Raw genomic sequence first — 19,690 nt, 5'->3', positions numbered from 1 at the left:
TCGTTATGGCCCTAGTAGCTCACTTTGATTTAGAGCTGCATCAGATGGACGTGAAAACCGCTTTCCTTAACGGAAATTTAGACAGAGAGGTGTACATGAAGCAGCCTGAAGGTTTTAAACCTGAAGGTCAAGAACATCTAGTCTGTAAGCTCAAGAAGTCAATATATGGGTTGAAACAAGCATCACGTCAATGGTACCTATAGTTTGATAAAGTCATGAGGAAACAAGGTTTTGCAAAGAATCAAGTGGATCAATGCACCTACCTCAAAATGAGTGGGAGTAAGTTTACTATACTTGTCCTTTACGTAGATGACATTCTATTGGCAAGTAATAGTTTAGACATGTTGCATGAGTCGAAGCGATTACTCTCGCATAACTTCGACATAAAGGATCTCGGAGAAGCTTCTTATGTTATTGGCATCGAAATTCACCGAAACAGACACATAGGGATCTTAGGATTATCTCAAAGGGCCTACATTGACCGTGTCCTTACTCGTTACAAAATGCAACATTGTAACCCAACTGCAGCTCCAGTAGTTAAAGGAGACGTTTTCGGGGCATTCCAATGTCCGAAAACAGAGGTTGAAAAGGAGAAAATGAGATTGTTACCTTATGCATCAATAGTCGGGAGCCCTATGTATGCACAAATTTGTACTCGCCCATATATTGCTTATATTTCTGGAATGTTAGGCCGTTATCAGACTTATTCTGGCCTTGAACACTGGAAAGCAGCTAAGAAGGTGCTTCGATATCTTCAAAGGACGAAAGACTACAAACCGACTTATAGAAGAAATGATAATTTAGAAGTGGTAGGTTATTCTGATTCTGACTTTGCTAAATGAAAAGATGACAAGAAGTCCACTTCGGGGTATATCTTTATGTTAGCAGGCGGGCCCATCTCATGGAGGAGTCATAAGCAACAGTTAACGACTACTTCCACTATGATGGTAGAATATATAGCTGCTTATAATGCTACCTGCTGTGGAATGTTGCTTAAAAATCTGATCTCTGGACTAAACTTAGTCAATTCCATTTATAGACCATTGAAGCTTTATTGTGATAATTCAGCTGCCGTTAATTTCTCAAACAATAACAGTTCGACCGGAGCTGGTTTATATCTTGATACAAAGTATTTGTTCGTGCGTGAACGAGTTGAGAAAAATAAGCTTTGTATTGAGTATATTAGTACACATAATATGCTAGCGGATCTGATGACTAAAGGAGTTTTTGAAGAACATGTTGCTAATATGGGATTTACTGAAGACCTTATTTAATTGCATATTGTACTTATTTACATTTTATTTAATTAAATTTCCCCAGTTTTGATGTATGTCTCTTAATATGTTATGTATGCGTAATGACATATAGACAAATTATTATACAAATCAAATATTTGAAGGGCTTACTTATATAATTTTGATCATAACTACTTAGGTTTTAAACAAGGACTGGGTATGAATAATGGGGGTCTTGAGCTGATGTTCAATTCAATGATTATATTTCTCTGCTTCAGTTTGAGTTTAAAGCTAAAATGAGTGTTCAAATCTGCAGACTAATCTAATGCTCATAATAAATGATTATTTGACCAAGTGGGAGAATGTAAGAATAAATATATGGATATATATATTTATGTATGACCCTCATAATCATTTATATTATAATAGATAAAAGTTAATTAATTATACCTTATTATTATTAGCTAGGTAATTGCTGATGGACCAAATTAACCTTTTCTTGCTAATCAAAGGTTTCCCCTTGGGTGTATATAAATACATGGAGAGACTAATAAACATCATTGAACATAACCCTAAACCTCACCTAATATTTTCGTGACCTCACTCTCCATATATTATTCGGTTTCTCAAGAACCCTAATCCACATCACTAATATACATCCTAAAGGGGAACCCAACCAAGCTGACTATCATGTCGTCTTGATCTTTCTCATCAGCCGTGGCTTCTCTCTCTGCTGTGACATGTATGTTTTAGTTGTAGGTTTATCATAATATTCATATTTTTATTATATACATGAAGAACTTATCAACAAATCTAACTTTTAAATCTACATTATTGTTCATTATAATCTAACTTCTAAATCTACATTATTAGACTCAAATCATCAACCACATGAGAAGAAACATCACTATCACTGTAACATTCTGAAAATATTCATACCAATTTTGTCAATTTAGAAAGTTAAGTGACTAGTTAGCCAGTTAGCTAAAGATATATGGAAGTGACACGTGTCCTATGACTCATCACTATGAGAAGACACATGTCACATGGTGGAAACATAAAAGGACACATGTCTCACATAACAACTCATACCCTCACAAAGTGACATGTGGCTAGTGACTAATCAATATAAATGCCACATGTCAACACCTTATGGCACAAATCATCATCAAGAATGACACATGTCCCGTGGTGGTAAGCGATGGTCCGACCGATAATGACTATAAGTAGTGAACTTGGGCTCCTCAATTGTGGCATCCAAAACACAAAATCACTTTCACTTTCTCAAAGTTTGTGCCACCGAGTTGAAGTTCCGATGCCACTCTAGAGTTCGACGTTCCATACCCTGACACCCTACGTATAGTCGAAGTGTTGCTCGTACAAGCTTAGGCATATAAATTCCGAATACCCGTATAAGGTAGGTGTTCTGCCTAAGTTATTATTTTATTATTATATTACGTGGCTTAGACCCTAGTCGGGGTTATAGCTTAGACCTTGATCAAATTAAAAGGGTAATAGTTAAAATAATATTTCTTTATAATTAAGAAATACAAAATTATATATACAAAATTTATAGCTAAAATATTGTTTCTTCATGATTTAGAAACATAAGCTTTTATATACAAGGGGTATAGTCAAAATAAGTGTTTCTTCATGACTAAGAAACATAAGATTTTAATACATGGATTATAGTCATATTAGCGTTTCTTCTTGAAAAAGAAAGTTATTATAGATGTTTCTTTATAAAGAAGAAACTTAGCATAAGATTGGCAAATAAACAGAAAGACTTCAGATTTAAATATTTTATTCGAACAAATGATCAATCAAGTTTTAAAGCTATCAAAACCAGACTAAAGGTCTGTAGCCGGATCAAAAGACGAACCGGATATTTATATAAACCTATTTTATTATAGGTTAATCATCATTCATTCACAAAGGTTTTCAAACGAGATCACCACATCATTTAGATCAGACAATCACATGTGAATACGTTCAAACTTTTTACAATTTATAACGCGAATACGTTCAAACTTTTTATCACTCATTAAGATAAACGGGTTGTTTATCTTAACAAGTCAGTCAAATATTTATATTAGATTACGTGATCTCTAACATATAAAGATTTAAGGGATTACGTGATCCCTATTAAATTACAAGGTATAAAATAAAAGCAACTCACACCGAGTACACATGTGTCTGGATCCAAACATAATATGTCTAGTCTATCAATCAAGGGTACGTGGTCACAGACTAGAAATCATAATAAAATTTCCCTAATGGGCATCAATTCCCGGAGAACCATAATTGTGTGTGTATGACAAGTGATACAAATCCCAGAAATAAGAGACGTTTATGCTGAGATTGTTCAAGAAAACTATCTTGTCAGTCAAAGATTTAATAAATGATTTCAGAGTCAACAATTCACCAGCATATCGCTGACGTATTTTGCCCCCACATTTCAGGAAATAAAGTTAACACAAGTAGCAAGGAATTAGAGTCACTCATGGAGTTAGATGCTCGCAAGGTAGAGATGACTCAGTTTTTAATTATTAAAATATTGCAAACAATATTTAAACACGATTTATAAAGCAATCACTCAAATATATAATATCCGAAAAGGTTTCATAATAAATTAATATTTTATTATAAACAAAGTCGTCCGCTAAATAACATGCAACTCTGATATATTTACAAAACATGCACCAACTATTGGTCACACACCTAGGCCATAAGTATGGAGTGTGATAATTACCATCTTGGTATCACTAGTCTAGAAGTCCTTTGATATATTCATACAATCAATACGATAATTTGGTGTTTGGGATAACCTTATGTATCTTATATACATAGTGAAGGTTTGAATTCATAGCTACATACATATGTTGCTATATATAATGAATCACATTGAAATTACTTTCATAGTGAAGTTTTCTAATAATACCTTGAAATTTCAATCATATAAATCAACCAGTACACAAGAACGAATACTCAATCTATTATGAAAACACCGTACCATAAATTAGAAACTTCTTTCATGTTCACAATGGTGTTTTTGACACGTCCAACTCGTATGACTGTCAAAGTTGGAAAATTACATCATTAGAAACCTTCGGTTGAAAACTTTATTTAACCAGTAACTTAGTTACCACTAATAGTGGTAAGTCACAACTAATAATTTTCTATGATATTCAATTATAAATGATTATCATATTTTTGCAACTTTCCATCGATCAAGTGAAATTGATATAATTTTCAATAGCATTTCAATAAGATGATATAAAGCCACCTTACAGATGTCACACCGCCACTCGTTGAATGGGCAGTAGGATTCCCGATCAAGGGCTCTTCCCCTTGAACTTTGCTTAAACTTGAATTTCCATGGTTGTTGGTGCATAAAATAAGAATGGTCATAAACGAGCATGAACTCTACACATCCCTACTCATACACTTATTTATTTTTATATACCTCCAGTCTTAAGTAGAGCCCGACTAACCAAAATATGGGTGGCACAAAAATCACACAACACATAATCCCATGAAGGGTGCATAATTTTGACGAATAATGCAAGATCACTTAACACAAGTCTAATGTGTTAGATCTCAATGCCTACTATTATATAAATCTATCTCTTGTAATAGAAGACTACCACTTTTGTCACTTGTCAACCTCATAGCCTTTCTCACATTTTTTTCAAACAATTTCAATATATGGTCATTTATCTTTTAAGTTATTTTAATATATGAATTCAATATTTTAATTGAATATAAAGCCTAACCGATTCATTCATTAATATGATTTTTTATATAAGATTGGTTTCAAATTTGGTATTAAAATTTTCTTATATGCATTTGAACAAAGGAAAATGAGTATTTTCTTAATTTTCCCCAAAAATTTTGTATAAATATTGCAAACATGAAGAATACTTATTATATATACATATCTTGGTGCTTAGCATTAAATCATTGAAATTGAATATTATAATAAAATTCATATTTGTAACGATTTACTATATGAATTATCTGTCATTTATTTATATGACATTTTTTTTGTGTGTAGTATAAAGGGTTTTAGCAATAAGAAGATCAATATTTAATTTTCAATATTTCTTTCATAACTCAGACCAAAATGCTTCAGAAACATATATATTTATGACTTGATTTATACTTTTTTACACATTTAAATGATCATTTTTCTTGATAGTATTTCACTTAATGGTTAAAGTTTAAAATTTCCTTAATTACCCGTATAATACACGGGCCTCAAACTAGTATATTATATTTTATCTAGTAGAATCTAATATAATTATTGGGTTTAGAAAATAAAGCACAATGAATCAAATTAATTTGGAGGTCATCAGTGGCGGAACCAGAAATATTTACGTGGATGGTCCAAACTAAATTTGCCATATATATATAATCGTCTAAGTGTGTGTCGACTGTGTGGTTTTGTCAATCAAAAGGGGTTGCGGCGCAATTTGTTGTCTGCCTACAACTCTTTTTATTATACTTTGATCTTTTTTTTTCTTTTAGTCTATAATGAATGGATATCTTTGAATAATTGAAACTTGTTGGCTAATATCAGTTAAAGAATTTGATAAATAAAGTTACAAAATTTTTTTATTATGATTAATAGGAAAAAACAACCCAAAAAGCTTATTACAAATCTAATAATGAACTAAATAAAAGGAAAATATTAATTAAACATAGAACAAAACAAAAGAAAAATATAAACTTTTTTATTAAGTTAAATAAATTAATAAAAAAATAACTGGTTAGTTTTAAGGTACTTCTTTAAGTTTGACCTTAAAAATATATTAAATTTATGCATATGTGGTAAAATGCAGATTTTCATTTTTTTTTACTTTTATTTTTATTTTGACCCACTAAAATAGTTGGCTAAATCTTGGGTCATGTGTTGATTAAAAAAGGCTCAACCCATCCTTATCTTAACCATCAGGTCATCTTCTTCATTTTTACTGCAAACTGTTACCACCAGAACACAGGTGGAGTAGATGATCGGAAAAAAATGGTTGTTTGTTCCACTCTTTATTTCTCATCTCAAGTGTTCCGTCTCTGCTGACAATAACTTGAGAGGGTCAAAGTAAGTAAAGGCGAAGAAGTTATAGGTCCGTATCATGAGAACTTTGTCTCGCCAGAGGGTCAAATGACCTTCCTGGCCCCCCTCTGATTCCGCCGTTGGAGGTCATATGTTTGATGACTATACATGATTTTCTTTCAATATATAACAATGAAATCAATAGTTTTATTTTTGTGGTATGATGTGTGCGTGCAGTGTGATAAAATATAAGGGATGAGAGATTTAGCTTTTGCACAAGATTGTGTTTTAAATTTATAAAAGTGATTTCTACTAAGACTAAACACACACAAAATAGGCAAGTGTTTCTATCGTATATGTAGAATAGTATTGGTAAGAACCAAGTATCGATCCGTGGACACAAATGTTTCTAATAGTGAATCTTCGTTTAAGTTTAATCGGAGAGTTTTAATCATTTGGGGTTTGATTTTTAAACTTTATAAACTAGAAATACTTATATATAATATATAGGTGACAAGAAGAGAAATTCTAAATAAGTAATTCAATTGTGTGAAGGTTACCATCCAAGATCAAGAATCCACTCCATTCTTACTTGATGATTATTAAGTAAAACATGTGACAAACTTGCCCTAATAATATAAGATAGAATAGCCTCTCATTTCTAAGTGAACATATTCTATGACATGAAACAAAGTAGCATGCGTATTTTCAAGTCAACCCTTTCTTAATCTCATACTACCACGAGAATATCAATTTAAGTAGGCAAGTAGTTTGGTAAAGTAGAAAGATTAAGATTGACTTGGATTTTCAAATACCAATTCTAACAACTTCGGGTGGTTAGAGTTTAGTCACACAACCTCTCCTTGGTTGATTTAATTTGGTTATAATTACACATTTCATTAACATATAATTTCCTTAACTAGCATGATAACCTAAGCAATCATGTTAACAATGTTATTTTAGAATTATCAAAACTAAAGAAATAAATCATAGCTTATATCTTATCATTTCTAAGTACAATATAAGGATCCATGTTTTATCTTGAATAATGTATCAAGGTATTCTTTTTACCATTTCTAGTTTCTAAGAACATGAGTGAATCATGAATGATTGTTAATCATCAACCTTGATGTATTTAGTTAAAGTGATAAAACATTTCTTCATCAAAGGATAATTGCAAAATAACCATGTACTTTACCAAACAAAAGCACATGTTTAATATAATCATCAAGTAAAACAAAGCTTCTTCATAGAAATTAGATGATAAATGGAGTTTAGCTCATAATTGGCATCGTTATGATCATTAAAAGAGATGAGGATGACAAACACGTGATCAAACTAGAACAATCTAACTAAATGTTGGATGAGTCTTCCCTCTTCAATGATGATGATGATGATGATGGATGATGGTGATGATAGCCTCCAAGCCTTCAAACTCTCCACAAGATCTTCAATAAGAGTGTAAAGTGGGTGTTTTTAAAAGAGAAACCCGTATAGAAGTTTTCTTCAAGCACAACAAATGAGTGCAACATGCTCCTCTATTTACAGGCTGTCTGGGCACTTAGGCACGGCCCCGTGCTCCATGAGGCACGCCCCCGTGTCCAGCTGTCATCTCGCATTTAATGCTCTGTCAGATCGTACATGCTGACTCACCACGGGGGCGTGCTTCCTGAGACACGGCCCCGTGTTTTTGGTCATTTGTTATTTTTTTTTTGTCTTTTTCCGAAAGGTGACCATGGCCCCATGCCTTCTGAGGCACGACCCCGTGCCCATCTGTCCAGTATACTGTCTTTCCTTGCATAGGAAAGCATGGGGGCGTGTTTCCTTGTTTTCTTGGGTTTTCTTTCATTTTTCTTTGGTTTTTGGTTCGTTTCTTCATTTGAGGCTTGGGTTCACCTGAAAATTCATTTTAACATGATAAGTAGCTATTTGAGCTATATTATTTGATAGAAGTTGTAGTTTTTAGAGATTATTTGATGCTAAAAAGATGTATAATTTTATACCATCAAACATCCCCACACTTGAACCTTGCTTGTCCTCAAGCAAGCTATTTATAAATATTCTCTAAAAATAGCAATATCATAGATTAACATCCCCAACAGAGTTCCAAGAAAATGGGGACAAAATAACCAACCTTAAATCATAAGAATATATGTAGCGATATATAAAAAGGCGATTTGTTTTTATGAGCTTTTGTTTATGCAAAACGTCACGTTCTCACAATGTTCACTCACACTCGATTTTAATCTCTGATCATACCTGTGATGTATGCATGTGAACACTCTTAGGCAAATGTGACATGTGATAAATAAGCTTGTAACAAGTTCAAATCTCCACCTTTGTGAAGGGTTGCATAAATCAGAAGGTAATATGGGTTGGTTTTGGTTGAGTAGGGATTTGGTATTTTGTGGTGGTTCAACGGTTCAGGTTAATGAGGATGAGGATGGTAAATACAACTCTTGTTGATTGTCGGGAGTCTTAAGATGTCTTCAGTGGTTAGCTCTTTTCTCCCGATTGCTGATTTTTTTTAAACAAAGCTAGTGACTCTTTTAAGGTCAGACCGTCAATACCAGTTTTGTCGAGGATGTGGATCAGTTCTTCCTCAATCTTGTTCTGAACATAACTCCCAACAATAATGGATCGTTCGGCTTTGAGCCTAATAGCCCCCACCCTCATTAGTTTGGTATATTCATGTTGAGACTGAGTTTGACTTTTTCTACATCTTCCTTCGTGGGACCAGTTTTCGCATCCTAAGCATCGTTAGTATCTTTTTGGTCTTCTTTTCATTGCGATTTTGAAAACTCCAAAAAATGGTGGCCTTGTTCGTCCTGGCGCCACTTTTTCCTCACCTTATTGCTAAAGAGAAATATTCCCTCCCTAAGTTCTAGTGGCAACCTAGGTTTTGCGAAATGTATGTAGTAAAAGACATTGATAATGAAAGAATGCATTTCCAGTTCTTTAGGGTCTGCCAGTAAAAGACCACTGTTGTATTTTACCGGTGAAAGGGATAAAGTGGCAAGGTTTTTTTTTTTTTTTTTTGATAAGGTTTTTGGGTTTTGTGATTTGGAGAATGGTTTGAGGGAATGGTGACAATATTACCCTCTTATTTATACAACGCTTCGTGCCGTCTTGAAATAAATATTTGCGACAAGTTCTAAATCACACGAAACATATGACTCGCCCAAAGCTTCCGAAAAAATATTTATATGGCATGAGGTTTATCTCACAGTAACGGGGGAATTGGGTATAAACGCTATATTTTGCATAAATTTATTCTCAATATTACAAACTTCTTTTTTACTTTTTCACTTTTTTGGTTATGGTAGATTTTTAGTTGGTCTTCTGAGATTTTCTTTTGGTTTTGTTATAAAAATAATCTTTGTTTGCTACAAAAATTTTGTTATTAGAGAATCTTATAATTAGTTGAAAAAACAATTGGTCAAGTAATTACCCTCCCCACACTTGAATCTCACATTGTGCTCAATGTGAAAAGATTCATAATAAGATTCATATAAATTATGGTGGGTAAAATGGAAAGGAACTTCCCTACGGGCTAGCAAAATTTCGACAGAGCGTCCCTTGTTTTTGGTCCGTTTTTCTGTAGTGTACCTAAATAATAAAACTGCATACAACCAACAAACAACCAAAGCATAATACTACTGAAAATTGGGTATGAAATCATTCATACCCTGCCCACACGGGCTAAATAAGTCCTAGTCAAATGTCTTGGCACCCCCGGCCATAAGTAGCAAACAAACAAACAACCAAAAAATTATCTCAAACAAGTATAATAATAATAACAATAATAATAATAATAATAATAATAATGTTAGATGGTACTATCGCCCATGCCCATACCCATACCCATACCAGACCTACCATAGTTACTGCTCGTTAGTTACCCAAGTGATCTGGGTCAAAGGGTCCCCACTGCCTGTCCATGCACTCACCTAACTGATGAATCTCTCGCCTCATTTCCGCGTACGTTGCATCACGTTGTGCGTCAGATGCAGCAATGTGCCTTGATAACCTGTCAAAAGAAGCGGCGGTGTGAGTCTGGAACTGGTTAATGAGCCCGTATAGCCCCTCGAAAGAGTACTGGCTATGGTATGATGAGCTGGGGCCGTCTCTTGATGATGATGGGCCGCCCTGCTGAGAGTAAGTGCGGCGGCGGGTATGACGTGGCGGTGATCCTGTCCTCCTCTCTGGTATGTATAGAATGGTCATTTCAGCGGGGCCCTTAGGATCATAAATCTGGTTGAGGGCATCCTGAAACCTCCACTGGTCTGGTTTTCTGTCTATTTGCTGGACCATCTGCATACTGATACAAATGTCGAGGTCTAGTGGGATCGGGCTAGAGTTGCATGTTCCTTCTCTATCTACACCATAAGCTTTGTAGAGCTTATAAATCCATGCACCACCAAAGATCGGGGTATTTGGGCTCCTTGCGTTTGCATTAGGTCTAAACAGTTAACATAATAGGTACGTGATATTGCAAGGTGCCTCGTTCATGATGCAATAAAGGGCCCATAAATCCCTCAATCCTACCACCCCCTCACTCTGGCCACGCTGAGTGACTGTGTGGCTCAGCAAGCAGTGAATGTATCTCATCAGTGGGTCAAATAGGGAAGTGCTTTTGGTGCTGCTTGCACAGTAGTTTTCACCCCCAAAACTTAACTGCTCCCATGCTTGCATCCTGGTGTTTCCTGGTTCTCCTGACTTATTAACATCTTCATCTGCTAAAGTAGTCATAGCCTCGTACCATATGGGAGTATCGGTCTCATCGGATGTATAAATGCCCAAATCGATCCCGAGTTGTGTGATCAAGGTTTTGTACCATTCCCCTCCGACCCTGAACTCGATAGCTTCTCCATTCCACATGTACAAGTCTTTTGTTATTATAGAGAATGAGGCTAAACACTCTTTAGTCAATTCTGTTACTGCCTTGCCTTTTTGATTGAGAACACGTGTCCATGGCCCCTTGACAAGCCCTTTGTACCTTCTCCATTGGTTTACTTGCTGTAGAGTCTCTTTACAAGCATAGAAGTTCAGCTTTGGAAATCGGTTGTTTAGGTAGGCCAATCTTTGTCGGGCGTGTTCATCTCTTTCCGTGTTTTCAGGACAGATCAAGAAGGCATGCTCATCGTCCCCATATTCAGCCATCTGCAATTTTAGAACAAGATTAGTCAATTTTTTTCTAAAACTTTTACTGATAATGTGGAACAGAAGCTTGAGCACGGCTATTATGACTGATTATGACATTTTGTTGACCTGTGGTTGACCACGGGGCGTGTTTTGCAAAAACACAGTCCGTGTTTTTAATCCTAATTCTGAAAATGTGAAGATTCAAACTTGCGATTCAACCCGATTCTTAATAAATATCATCCGGGTTTGATTTTTATGGTATGGATCATCCAAGACCCAAACCCGAATGATTTTCCCCAACAAAATCTAAGTTCAAATCTATTTATCAAATCAGAACCCTAGATTTAAACAATTAATCCTTCTATTTTCCGGGTTTTGACCCGATTCATCAACAATTGGTTATGAAATTCAGATTTTGGATTAATTTTAGACCTAAAATGATGAATTTGAACTATAGAATCACCAAATTGACATACCTCATGTTGGAAATCGTAGATTTGAAGAAAATAATTGAACGAATGGTTGAAGGTCGTCGGTTTTCGGATGTAGGCGAAGTGTATTTTAGGGTTAAGTTATGAGGGATTTCTTATTTTTCTTCAAAATCCCGTAACTATACTGTAGGTCTGGCACGGCCCCGTGCTTCAGGAAGCACGGCCCCATGCTGCATGTAATAGTCAGGTTCTTTTTGTTTCTTTGTTTATTTAACTAGCTGGTTTGTTTTTAAATGATTTCTTTGAGAATTACGGTTAAAATAAAATGCAAATTCCTAATAAATTTCATTAACTCCTAAACATTACAATGAAAATTAAACAACATGAACCGAGAAACCTGAAACTAGCTTAAACGAGAATAATTCCTAAGAAAACAAGACAAGGCTTATCCTACTAACGACCACCATTCCCGAACAGATCTTGAATGTGTGGCATGGCTCTTTTGACTTCCAAGAGCTCGGAAAGGTTTTTGTCGAGCTTTCCAATTTCTCGGTTAAGGAAATTGAGCTTATAGTCCACATCTTTATTGTGGTTCTCAACAACGTGGAAATTCTCGAACCTTAGCAGTTCAACCTTGTTTGTCAACTCGATCAAGCGAGCTTCTGTTTAGATGTTACTTTCGACTTGGTCTCTTATTATGCCTTGAAGTCTTATGATTTCTTCCTCAAGGTGTGAGGAAGATTCACCATTTTTGAATTTCCTCACTGGTTTACACTCCATTATTTTGTTGTCCATTTCAGTAATTTTAGTTTTGTGTGAATGGAATAGTGAGGATGGCATGCAATATATAAAGACTGGAACGTCCAGCACGGCCCCGTGCTTCACCAAGCACGGCCCGTGGTTTTGAGGAAATAAATGTTTCTGATTTAGAGAATTGTACGGAGTCAGCGCGTAAAACGTTGAAGATTCTAGGGTGACCACGGCCCCAAGATTCATGAGGCACGACCCCATGATTTTTGTCACTGGATTATTATCTTTGATTTTTCATCAAAACTTGAGAACATGAATTTCGAAATGATGTTTTAAGATGTTTAATGAACATTTTTAACGTCCTAAAATTACTTTTCATTAATAATCTAGTCCTAAACATTTAGTCTGGATAAGCCCGAATATTTTAAAGCATGAAATTAAGTCGGGTTAAGCCTTAAAGTCCTAAACTTTGTGCCTATTGCACTTGATTACACATGAGAGGATAAATGTCTCTAAATTTCACTGAATGAATCTCCTCCATCGAACGGCCATGGAGTGAAGTAAGTGAAACAAAGGACTTGAAACTGAAGTTGTTCATTGATGTCCCTTAGTTCCATTTTCATGCTTTCCACCGACTCGATGAGTTGTATGAGGCGCATATCTGCAAGGAGAATCATTTCGGTAAGTTCCTTTATGATCTCTTGAAGTTTGATGAGTAGCTCGGTTTTGGAAATTTGTCGGGTTTTGTTTCTCGGTTGGCGAGGAGCGGGAATTTCATTGCTCATCTCAGTTGGCATTTGATTTCTCAGGGGTGATGTAAGTCCCGAATCTGGATCACTACAGTATGATATCAACTCGAACATGATATTTGTGCGGAATCCAAATATCGTGGTGATTCAAGAACAATAACAGAAGAACAATATAAATATGATAAACACAATAATACTCCAAATGCACACGATTATATTAATAAATCGTCTGGTACATGAGATTGCCCAAATCGGTATTGCTCTCTAGAATATGGTGGCTATCAAAGTGTGTAAGAGATATCTAGTTCTGCTAACCTAACTATCAAATAAGACATGCTTTATATAGTTAACATTTACAAGAGGCCCAATGACCACGCCCAACTAAGCCCAAATAGAAATCAACATGATTTCTATATTGCTAGCCCTTCCCACCCGAAATCCATAGGGATTTCGGTATTACATGCTCCAAGCCATAAATTCCATATTGTATAATACTTTGACTCTTCTAGATTATTTCTCTTTCGTCTTGATCATGTCATGGCCTTTTGATATGCGTTAGTCTAATCAAATCGTGACCCAACAATCTCCCCCTAGAGTGATGCTTTCAAAACTTTCAGAATCTTCACTTAGACATGATCAACAACTTCATGTGTTTGGAACAACCCATTTAATAAACATTGATTTTGTGGTTGTTCCTGCACGCATAGTGATCAGTTGGACATACAGACCCAAGTCATGAATATCCTGGGATTCCCTAGAGCATCAACACATGTGATCTCTTTCCAACTCATATCTTTACCATCATCTAAGAGCATATTTGATTTTACAGGTTCGGTTTGTTGAGTCTTAACTTATCAAATCTGTTTTGGTTTAGTAAAACGCGAAAGAGCAGACTTTGGAGTTGAACTTGTTGAAATAGAAATCTCAACACTCTTAGCACTGTATGAATTTGGAAAATTGAATTGCCTTTTACCATGTTTAAAATCATTTGACTGCAAACCTGTCGTGTTCACCTTGAAACCTTGAGTGCTTTTCACCTGAACAGTCTTCCTTTTCATTGTACGGTATAGACACTCTTTCGCCAGATGCCCACCATTCCCACATGCGAAGCACACCTTCATTCTCTGATTTTTCTTTGCTAAGTTCCAATCACCATCAGAAGGTTTAACTCTGGAATTCCCTTCCGTTGATGTTTTAGGTGAGACCCATTTCATCGGCTTAGATTGAGACTTTCCTCTAAATGCAGCCCCTTGATTATTCATATAATAGGGTACGTAAAGCCGATGAACACAGTTTCTGGCTATGTGACCCGGAATGCCACAATGGTAACACGTTTGCCTTTTAACACCAGCAACACCTGGTGAACTATTAACCTTTTTAAGTTTCTTAGCCCTTTTCAACCTTCTTTAACCTTGCAAATCTTTTCACACAGAACCTCTTCAAGATCGTCATTCTGGCTATCACAGTTCTCAAAGTCAACACTTTCAGAACATGAAGTAGAGGCAACAAGATTGTTAAAACATTGAAGACCAGGCTTGATTTCCTCTAGGGATCCTGATCCAACAGTTTCAGATTGAACCTGTTTACCATATCTCATGTTCTCCTCCCGAGCCTCTTCCTCTTCAGTTACATGCATACTCGTATAGTTGTGATTAAAAGGAGGAGGCACCTTTTCATATCCTAATCCCTCACACTTCTGAGTTTTATACTTTAGTTGACTCTTAATTATGTTCTCAACCACCTCACTTGAAACATCAAACTTCTTGAAGTTGAAATCGCCATTTTTATAATTTAACAGTTAATTCTTCAAGTTCCTTCTTAGATGCATCTAGTTCGGCAGTTAATTCAGTAATACGCTTCTTAGCATCTAGGTGGTGACAACTTTTTATACAGAAGTCTGATTGAAATTTACGTATGTCCTGACGCTGTGCATCTATCTTTTCTTTATACAGTTTCTCATTTTTCTTAAGAGTGTAGTTTTCACATTTGACCCTTTCCAGCTCCCTTACCATATTGGAATATGCTAATGTATTTGAAACTACCTTCGTAGGCGAACTCTTCATGCTCTGAAATACTACTGAAGAGGGAGTAGACTGATTAAGAGTATATCTAAACATTGAGAAGGATTGCGAAGAATCCATTGAGTAATTACTCAGATTTTCCCGCCAATTTTTTTTCGTAAAATATGATCGCCAAAATTTTCAAGAAAGATGTCCCACTCAAAAGAAGTGTCTAGGAAAAATTTTGTGCAAAATTTTTCCGATTTTCCCGCCAAAAAATATCACCGAAAATCACCTTGAAAAATTATTTTTGCCAAAATTTTCAAGAATGAAGTCTCACTTGTAAGGAGTATTTAGGAAAAATTTCGTTCAAGAAAAAATTTCACGCCAAAAAAACTCTTTTTCTTTTACCAAAAACCCTTGTTGTTGACCGAGAACAAAAATAGACCGAGAACAAAGATGGACAAAAAACAAAGATGACCGAGAACAAAGATGGAGAGAGAACAAAGATGACCGAGAACTCAAAGATTGGAGCGAAAACTCTTGAACTTGTCCGAAAAACACTGGGTTTTGGCTGAAAACGATTGTTTTTGGCCGAGAACGATGATTACTTGTTCATCAAATGAAAGTCTTGGCTGAGAACCCTTGATTCTGGCCGAGAACGACCAGATCTGACCGAGAACACCCGAGAGGTGATTTGACCAGTTGATTTTGGTAACAATTAAATTCCTAAATCAGTGGGATTTGGATTATTTTCAAAGATAATTCAATCTTTGACCAAAAGGAACCTGCTTCTTCTTCTCCGATGCAATATTCACCGGAAAAACAAAACAAACCACCAGACACACAAAATTCTTGAATCCTTTGATATCAAGCCCGAGCATTGAAAGGTTCAAAAGGCTCTAATACCACTTGTAAGTCCCGTGGAGGATCTTTCAATATGATATCAACTGATCTTGATGTTGGTGCGGAAATCCAAATATCGTGGTGATTCAAGAACAATAACAGAAGAACAATATAAATATGATAAACACAATAATACTCCAAATGCACACGATTACATTAATAAATCGTCTGGTACATGAGATTACCCAAATATTACATGCTCCAAGCCATAAATTCCATCTTGTATAATACTTCGACTCTTCTAGATTATTTCTCTTTCATCTTGATCATGCCATGGCCTTTTGATATGCGTCAGTCTAACCAAATCGTGACCCAACAGGTGAGTGTTTATGTTTGGTTTGGTGCAAGAAATGCATTGGCAAGAGGTGCAATTTATAGCCAAACAATTACCAGACACGACCCCTTGCTTCTAGGAACACGATCCCGTGCTATGGATATGACAATTCTGTTACAAATCATACTGACTGAGATTTTTGCAGCGAAGATTTCGACCCGCACTTTGTAGCATGGGACCGTGCCTACTGAGGCACGCCCCTGTGTTTTGAGACAAATAATTTTTTTATAACAAAAGAACATATATACAAGGCCTGGTTTAATGAGGGTCTTGGCCAGACCCTATATCCAGTATGTTCATTGGTTTTGATGGAGGATTACGACCTCCGAGACAGCTTCGAATGGTCCATCGATGTATGGTTTTAATCGATGTTCGTTAACCTTACACTTATGACCATCAGTTATTGAAATCTCGACTGTCCCATAGTAAAAAACTGAATCAACTATATATGGGCCTGTCCAACGGGATTTCAACTTTCCTGGAAAAAGTCGTAAACTTGTGTTATATAATAGTACATAATCGCCAACTTGAATTTTTTTTCCTTTCAAGTGGGCGTCGTGCAAACGTTTAGTATTTTCTTTGTAAGGCCAGAAGTTTCATAGGCCAGTGCTCTTAGTTCTTCAAGTTTGTGAATTTTATCTTCCCGGTTCTTACCGGTGGACATTAGATCGAAATTTACCGCTCTAAGAGTCAGTAAGCTTTGTGTTTTAGTTCTACTGGCAGATGACATGCTTTCTCATAAACAATTTTGAAGGGTGTTGTTCCTATGAGGGTTTTGTAGTCTGTCCTGAGGGCCCATAAAGCGTCATCTAATTTTTCTACCCAGTTTTTTGTGATTCATTCCTATAGTTTTTTCTAGGATCCTTTTAATTCCCCGATTTAAAACTTCCACTTGCCCACTAGTCTGAGGGTGATATGGTGTTGCCAAGCGGTGGTGAACTCTATATCGTGCCAAGACTTTGTCCATCAAGGCATTGCAGAAGTGGGTACATCTGTCGCTGATTAGGGCTTTTGGAGTACCGAATTGTTAAAATAACTTTTTCAGAAATCGTACAACTACCCGAGCATCGTTAGTGGGAAGAGCTTGTGCTTAAACCATTTAAACATGTAGTCAACTGCTATAAGGATGTACTTATTTTCGAATGAGCTAGGAAATGGGCCCCTGAAATCTATTCCACATACATCAAAGATCTCACAAATTTGAATGCCCTTTTGAGCCATCTCATTTTTGGCTGAGATGTTTCCGGCACTTTGACAAGCATTGCATGCTTGGATCAAAGCATGTGTGTCTTTATATATGGTGGGCCATAAAAATCCTACATCAAACACATTATTGACCGTGGTAGCGGTATTGTGGTGTCCACCAGTTGGTCCTTCATGGCAGTGTTTGAGAATATCTAAGGCTTCCTTTCTTGATACACACCTACGAACAGCCTGATCGGCACCTATCCTAAAAAAGAATTGATCTTCCAGAAGTAGAACTTAAGGTCGGAGATGAATTTCTTCCATTGTTGATGAGCTAGCCCTTTTCTTAGGAATCTGCAAGCTAAATAGTTTGCGAAATCGGTAAACCAAGGAATTTCATCTTCCTCCTTCATGAATGCTTGGATATGCATGAGAACTTCGTGTGGAAAATTATCATATATAACTTCCTTATGATGTTCTTCTGAAGATGGGCATTCTAAGCGTGAAAGATGGTCTGCAGCTACATTCTCTGCTCCTTTCTTGTCGTTGACTTTTATGTCGAATTCTTGGAGTAGTAAAATCCATCGGATGAGTCTGTGTTTTGCATCTTATTTGTTGAAAAGGTATCGTATGGCGGCATGGTCGGTGTAAACTATGGTTTTGGAAAGAAGAAGATTGGATCTAAATTTTTTAAAGGCAAAAACTATTGCTAATAACTCCTTTTCTGTTGTGGTGTAATTTTCTTGTGCATCATTAGGAGTTTTACTAGCATAGTAAATTGGGTGAAAATGTTTTTCTTTGTGTTGTCCGAGTACGGCTCGAACTACAAAGTCACCTTCATCGCACATGATTTCACATGGAAGGGTCCAATCGGGTGTAGTCATAATTGATGCGTTGACAAGTTTGTCTTTCAATATGTTGAAGATTCATCACATTCTTCATAAAAGACGAATGGTGCGTCTTTCTCTATAAGTTTGGTCATAGGTCTAGAAATTTTGGAAAAGTCTTTTATGAAACAGCGACAGAATCCTGCGTGACCTAGAAAACTTTTGATGGCTTTGACTGAAGTTGGTGCAGAAGTTTGGATACGGTTTCGATTTTTTCCTTATCAACTTTTAGTCTTGCTTGGGATATCTTATGACCGAGAAAAATGTCTTCCTTGACAATAAAATGGCATTTTCCCAGTTGAGTACTAAATTAACTTCCTCACACCTAGCCAACATTTTGTCTAGGTTTTTCAGAAAATTGAAGCCTTGTCGATATGTAATCATGATCTCAAAGCTGAGTTATCTGTTAAAATGACGATTAATGATACAAAATTTCAAGATATCTTGAAACATCGTTCTAAGATAATCGAGGTTGAGAATGAAGTTCTTGAGTTGAAAAACAAGTTGGGCAAGTTGGGCAAGTTTAGAAACTCATCATTTTTGCTAAATGAGATAATCAAAGTATCTGGTAAGAAAAAAGATTCTAAAAAGGTATATGTTTTGTTGAAATTCCACCACCGTTTTACAATGATTATACAGCAAATCCTTTTGCTAGAAAAGAAGAAGATGTGATTGTGAAAGAATCTGTAGTTTCAAACAAACCTAAGCCAGTAAAATCTGAAAATGTTAAAGTCCAAACTTCAACTCAAAAATCTCATGTTGAAAGCAACAAAGTTTTTGTTGAGAATGTTGATAAAGTCATCATTGAGGATGTGTTTGAACCCGAAGTAATACACAAGAACCAGAACATTCCAAGTTCTAATCACATTCTTTGTGAACCTCATGAATTTGAGGAGGCCGTGTATGGTTCTCACACAACTCAAATAAGAAAAGAAGATCATCTTAAAGTTAAACCGGTAAAGGCTAAAAAATCAGAAAAACCCAAAATTTCTGATGAGGATTTGATGCGGTT

Source organism: Bidens hawaiensis, unplaced genomic scaffold (assembly GCF_021521415.1).
Source record: "Bidens hawaiensis isolate Kalapana, Puna unplaced genomic scaffold, B.hawaiensis_p1.1 tig00039951_1, whole genome shotgun sequence".
Lineage (NCBI taxonomy): Eukaryota > Viridiplantae > Streptophyta > Magnoliopsida > Asterales > Asteraceae > Bidens > Bidens hawaiensis.
The sequence above is the reverse complement of the archived record's forward strand: the minus strand, read 5'-3'. Positions refer to the sequence as shown.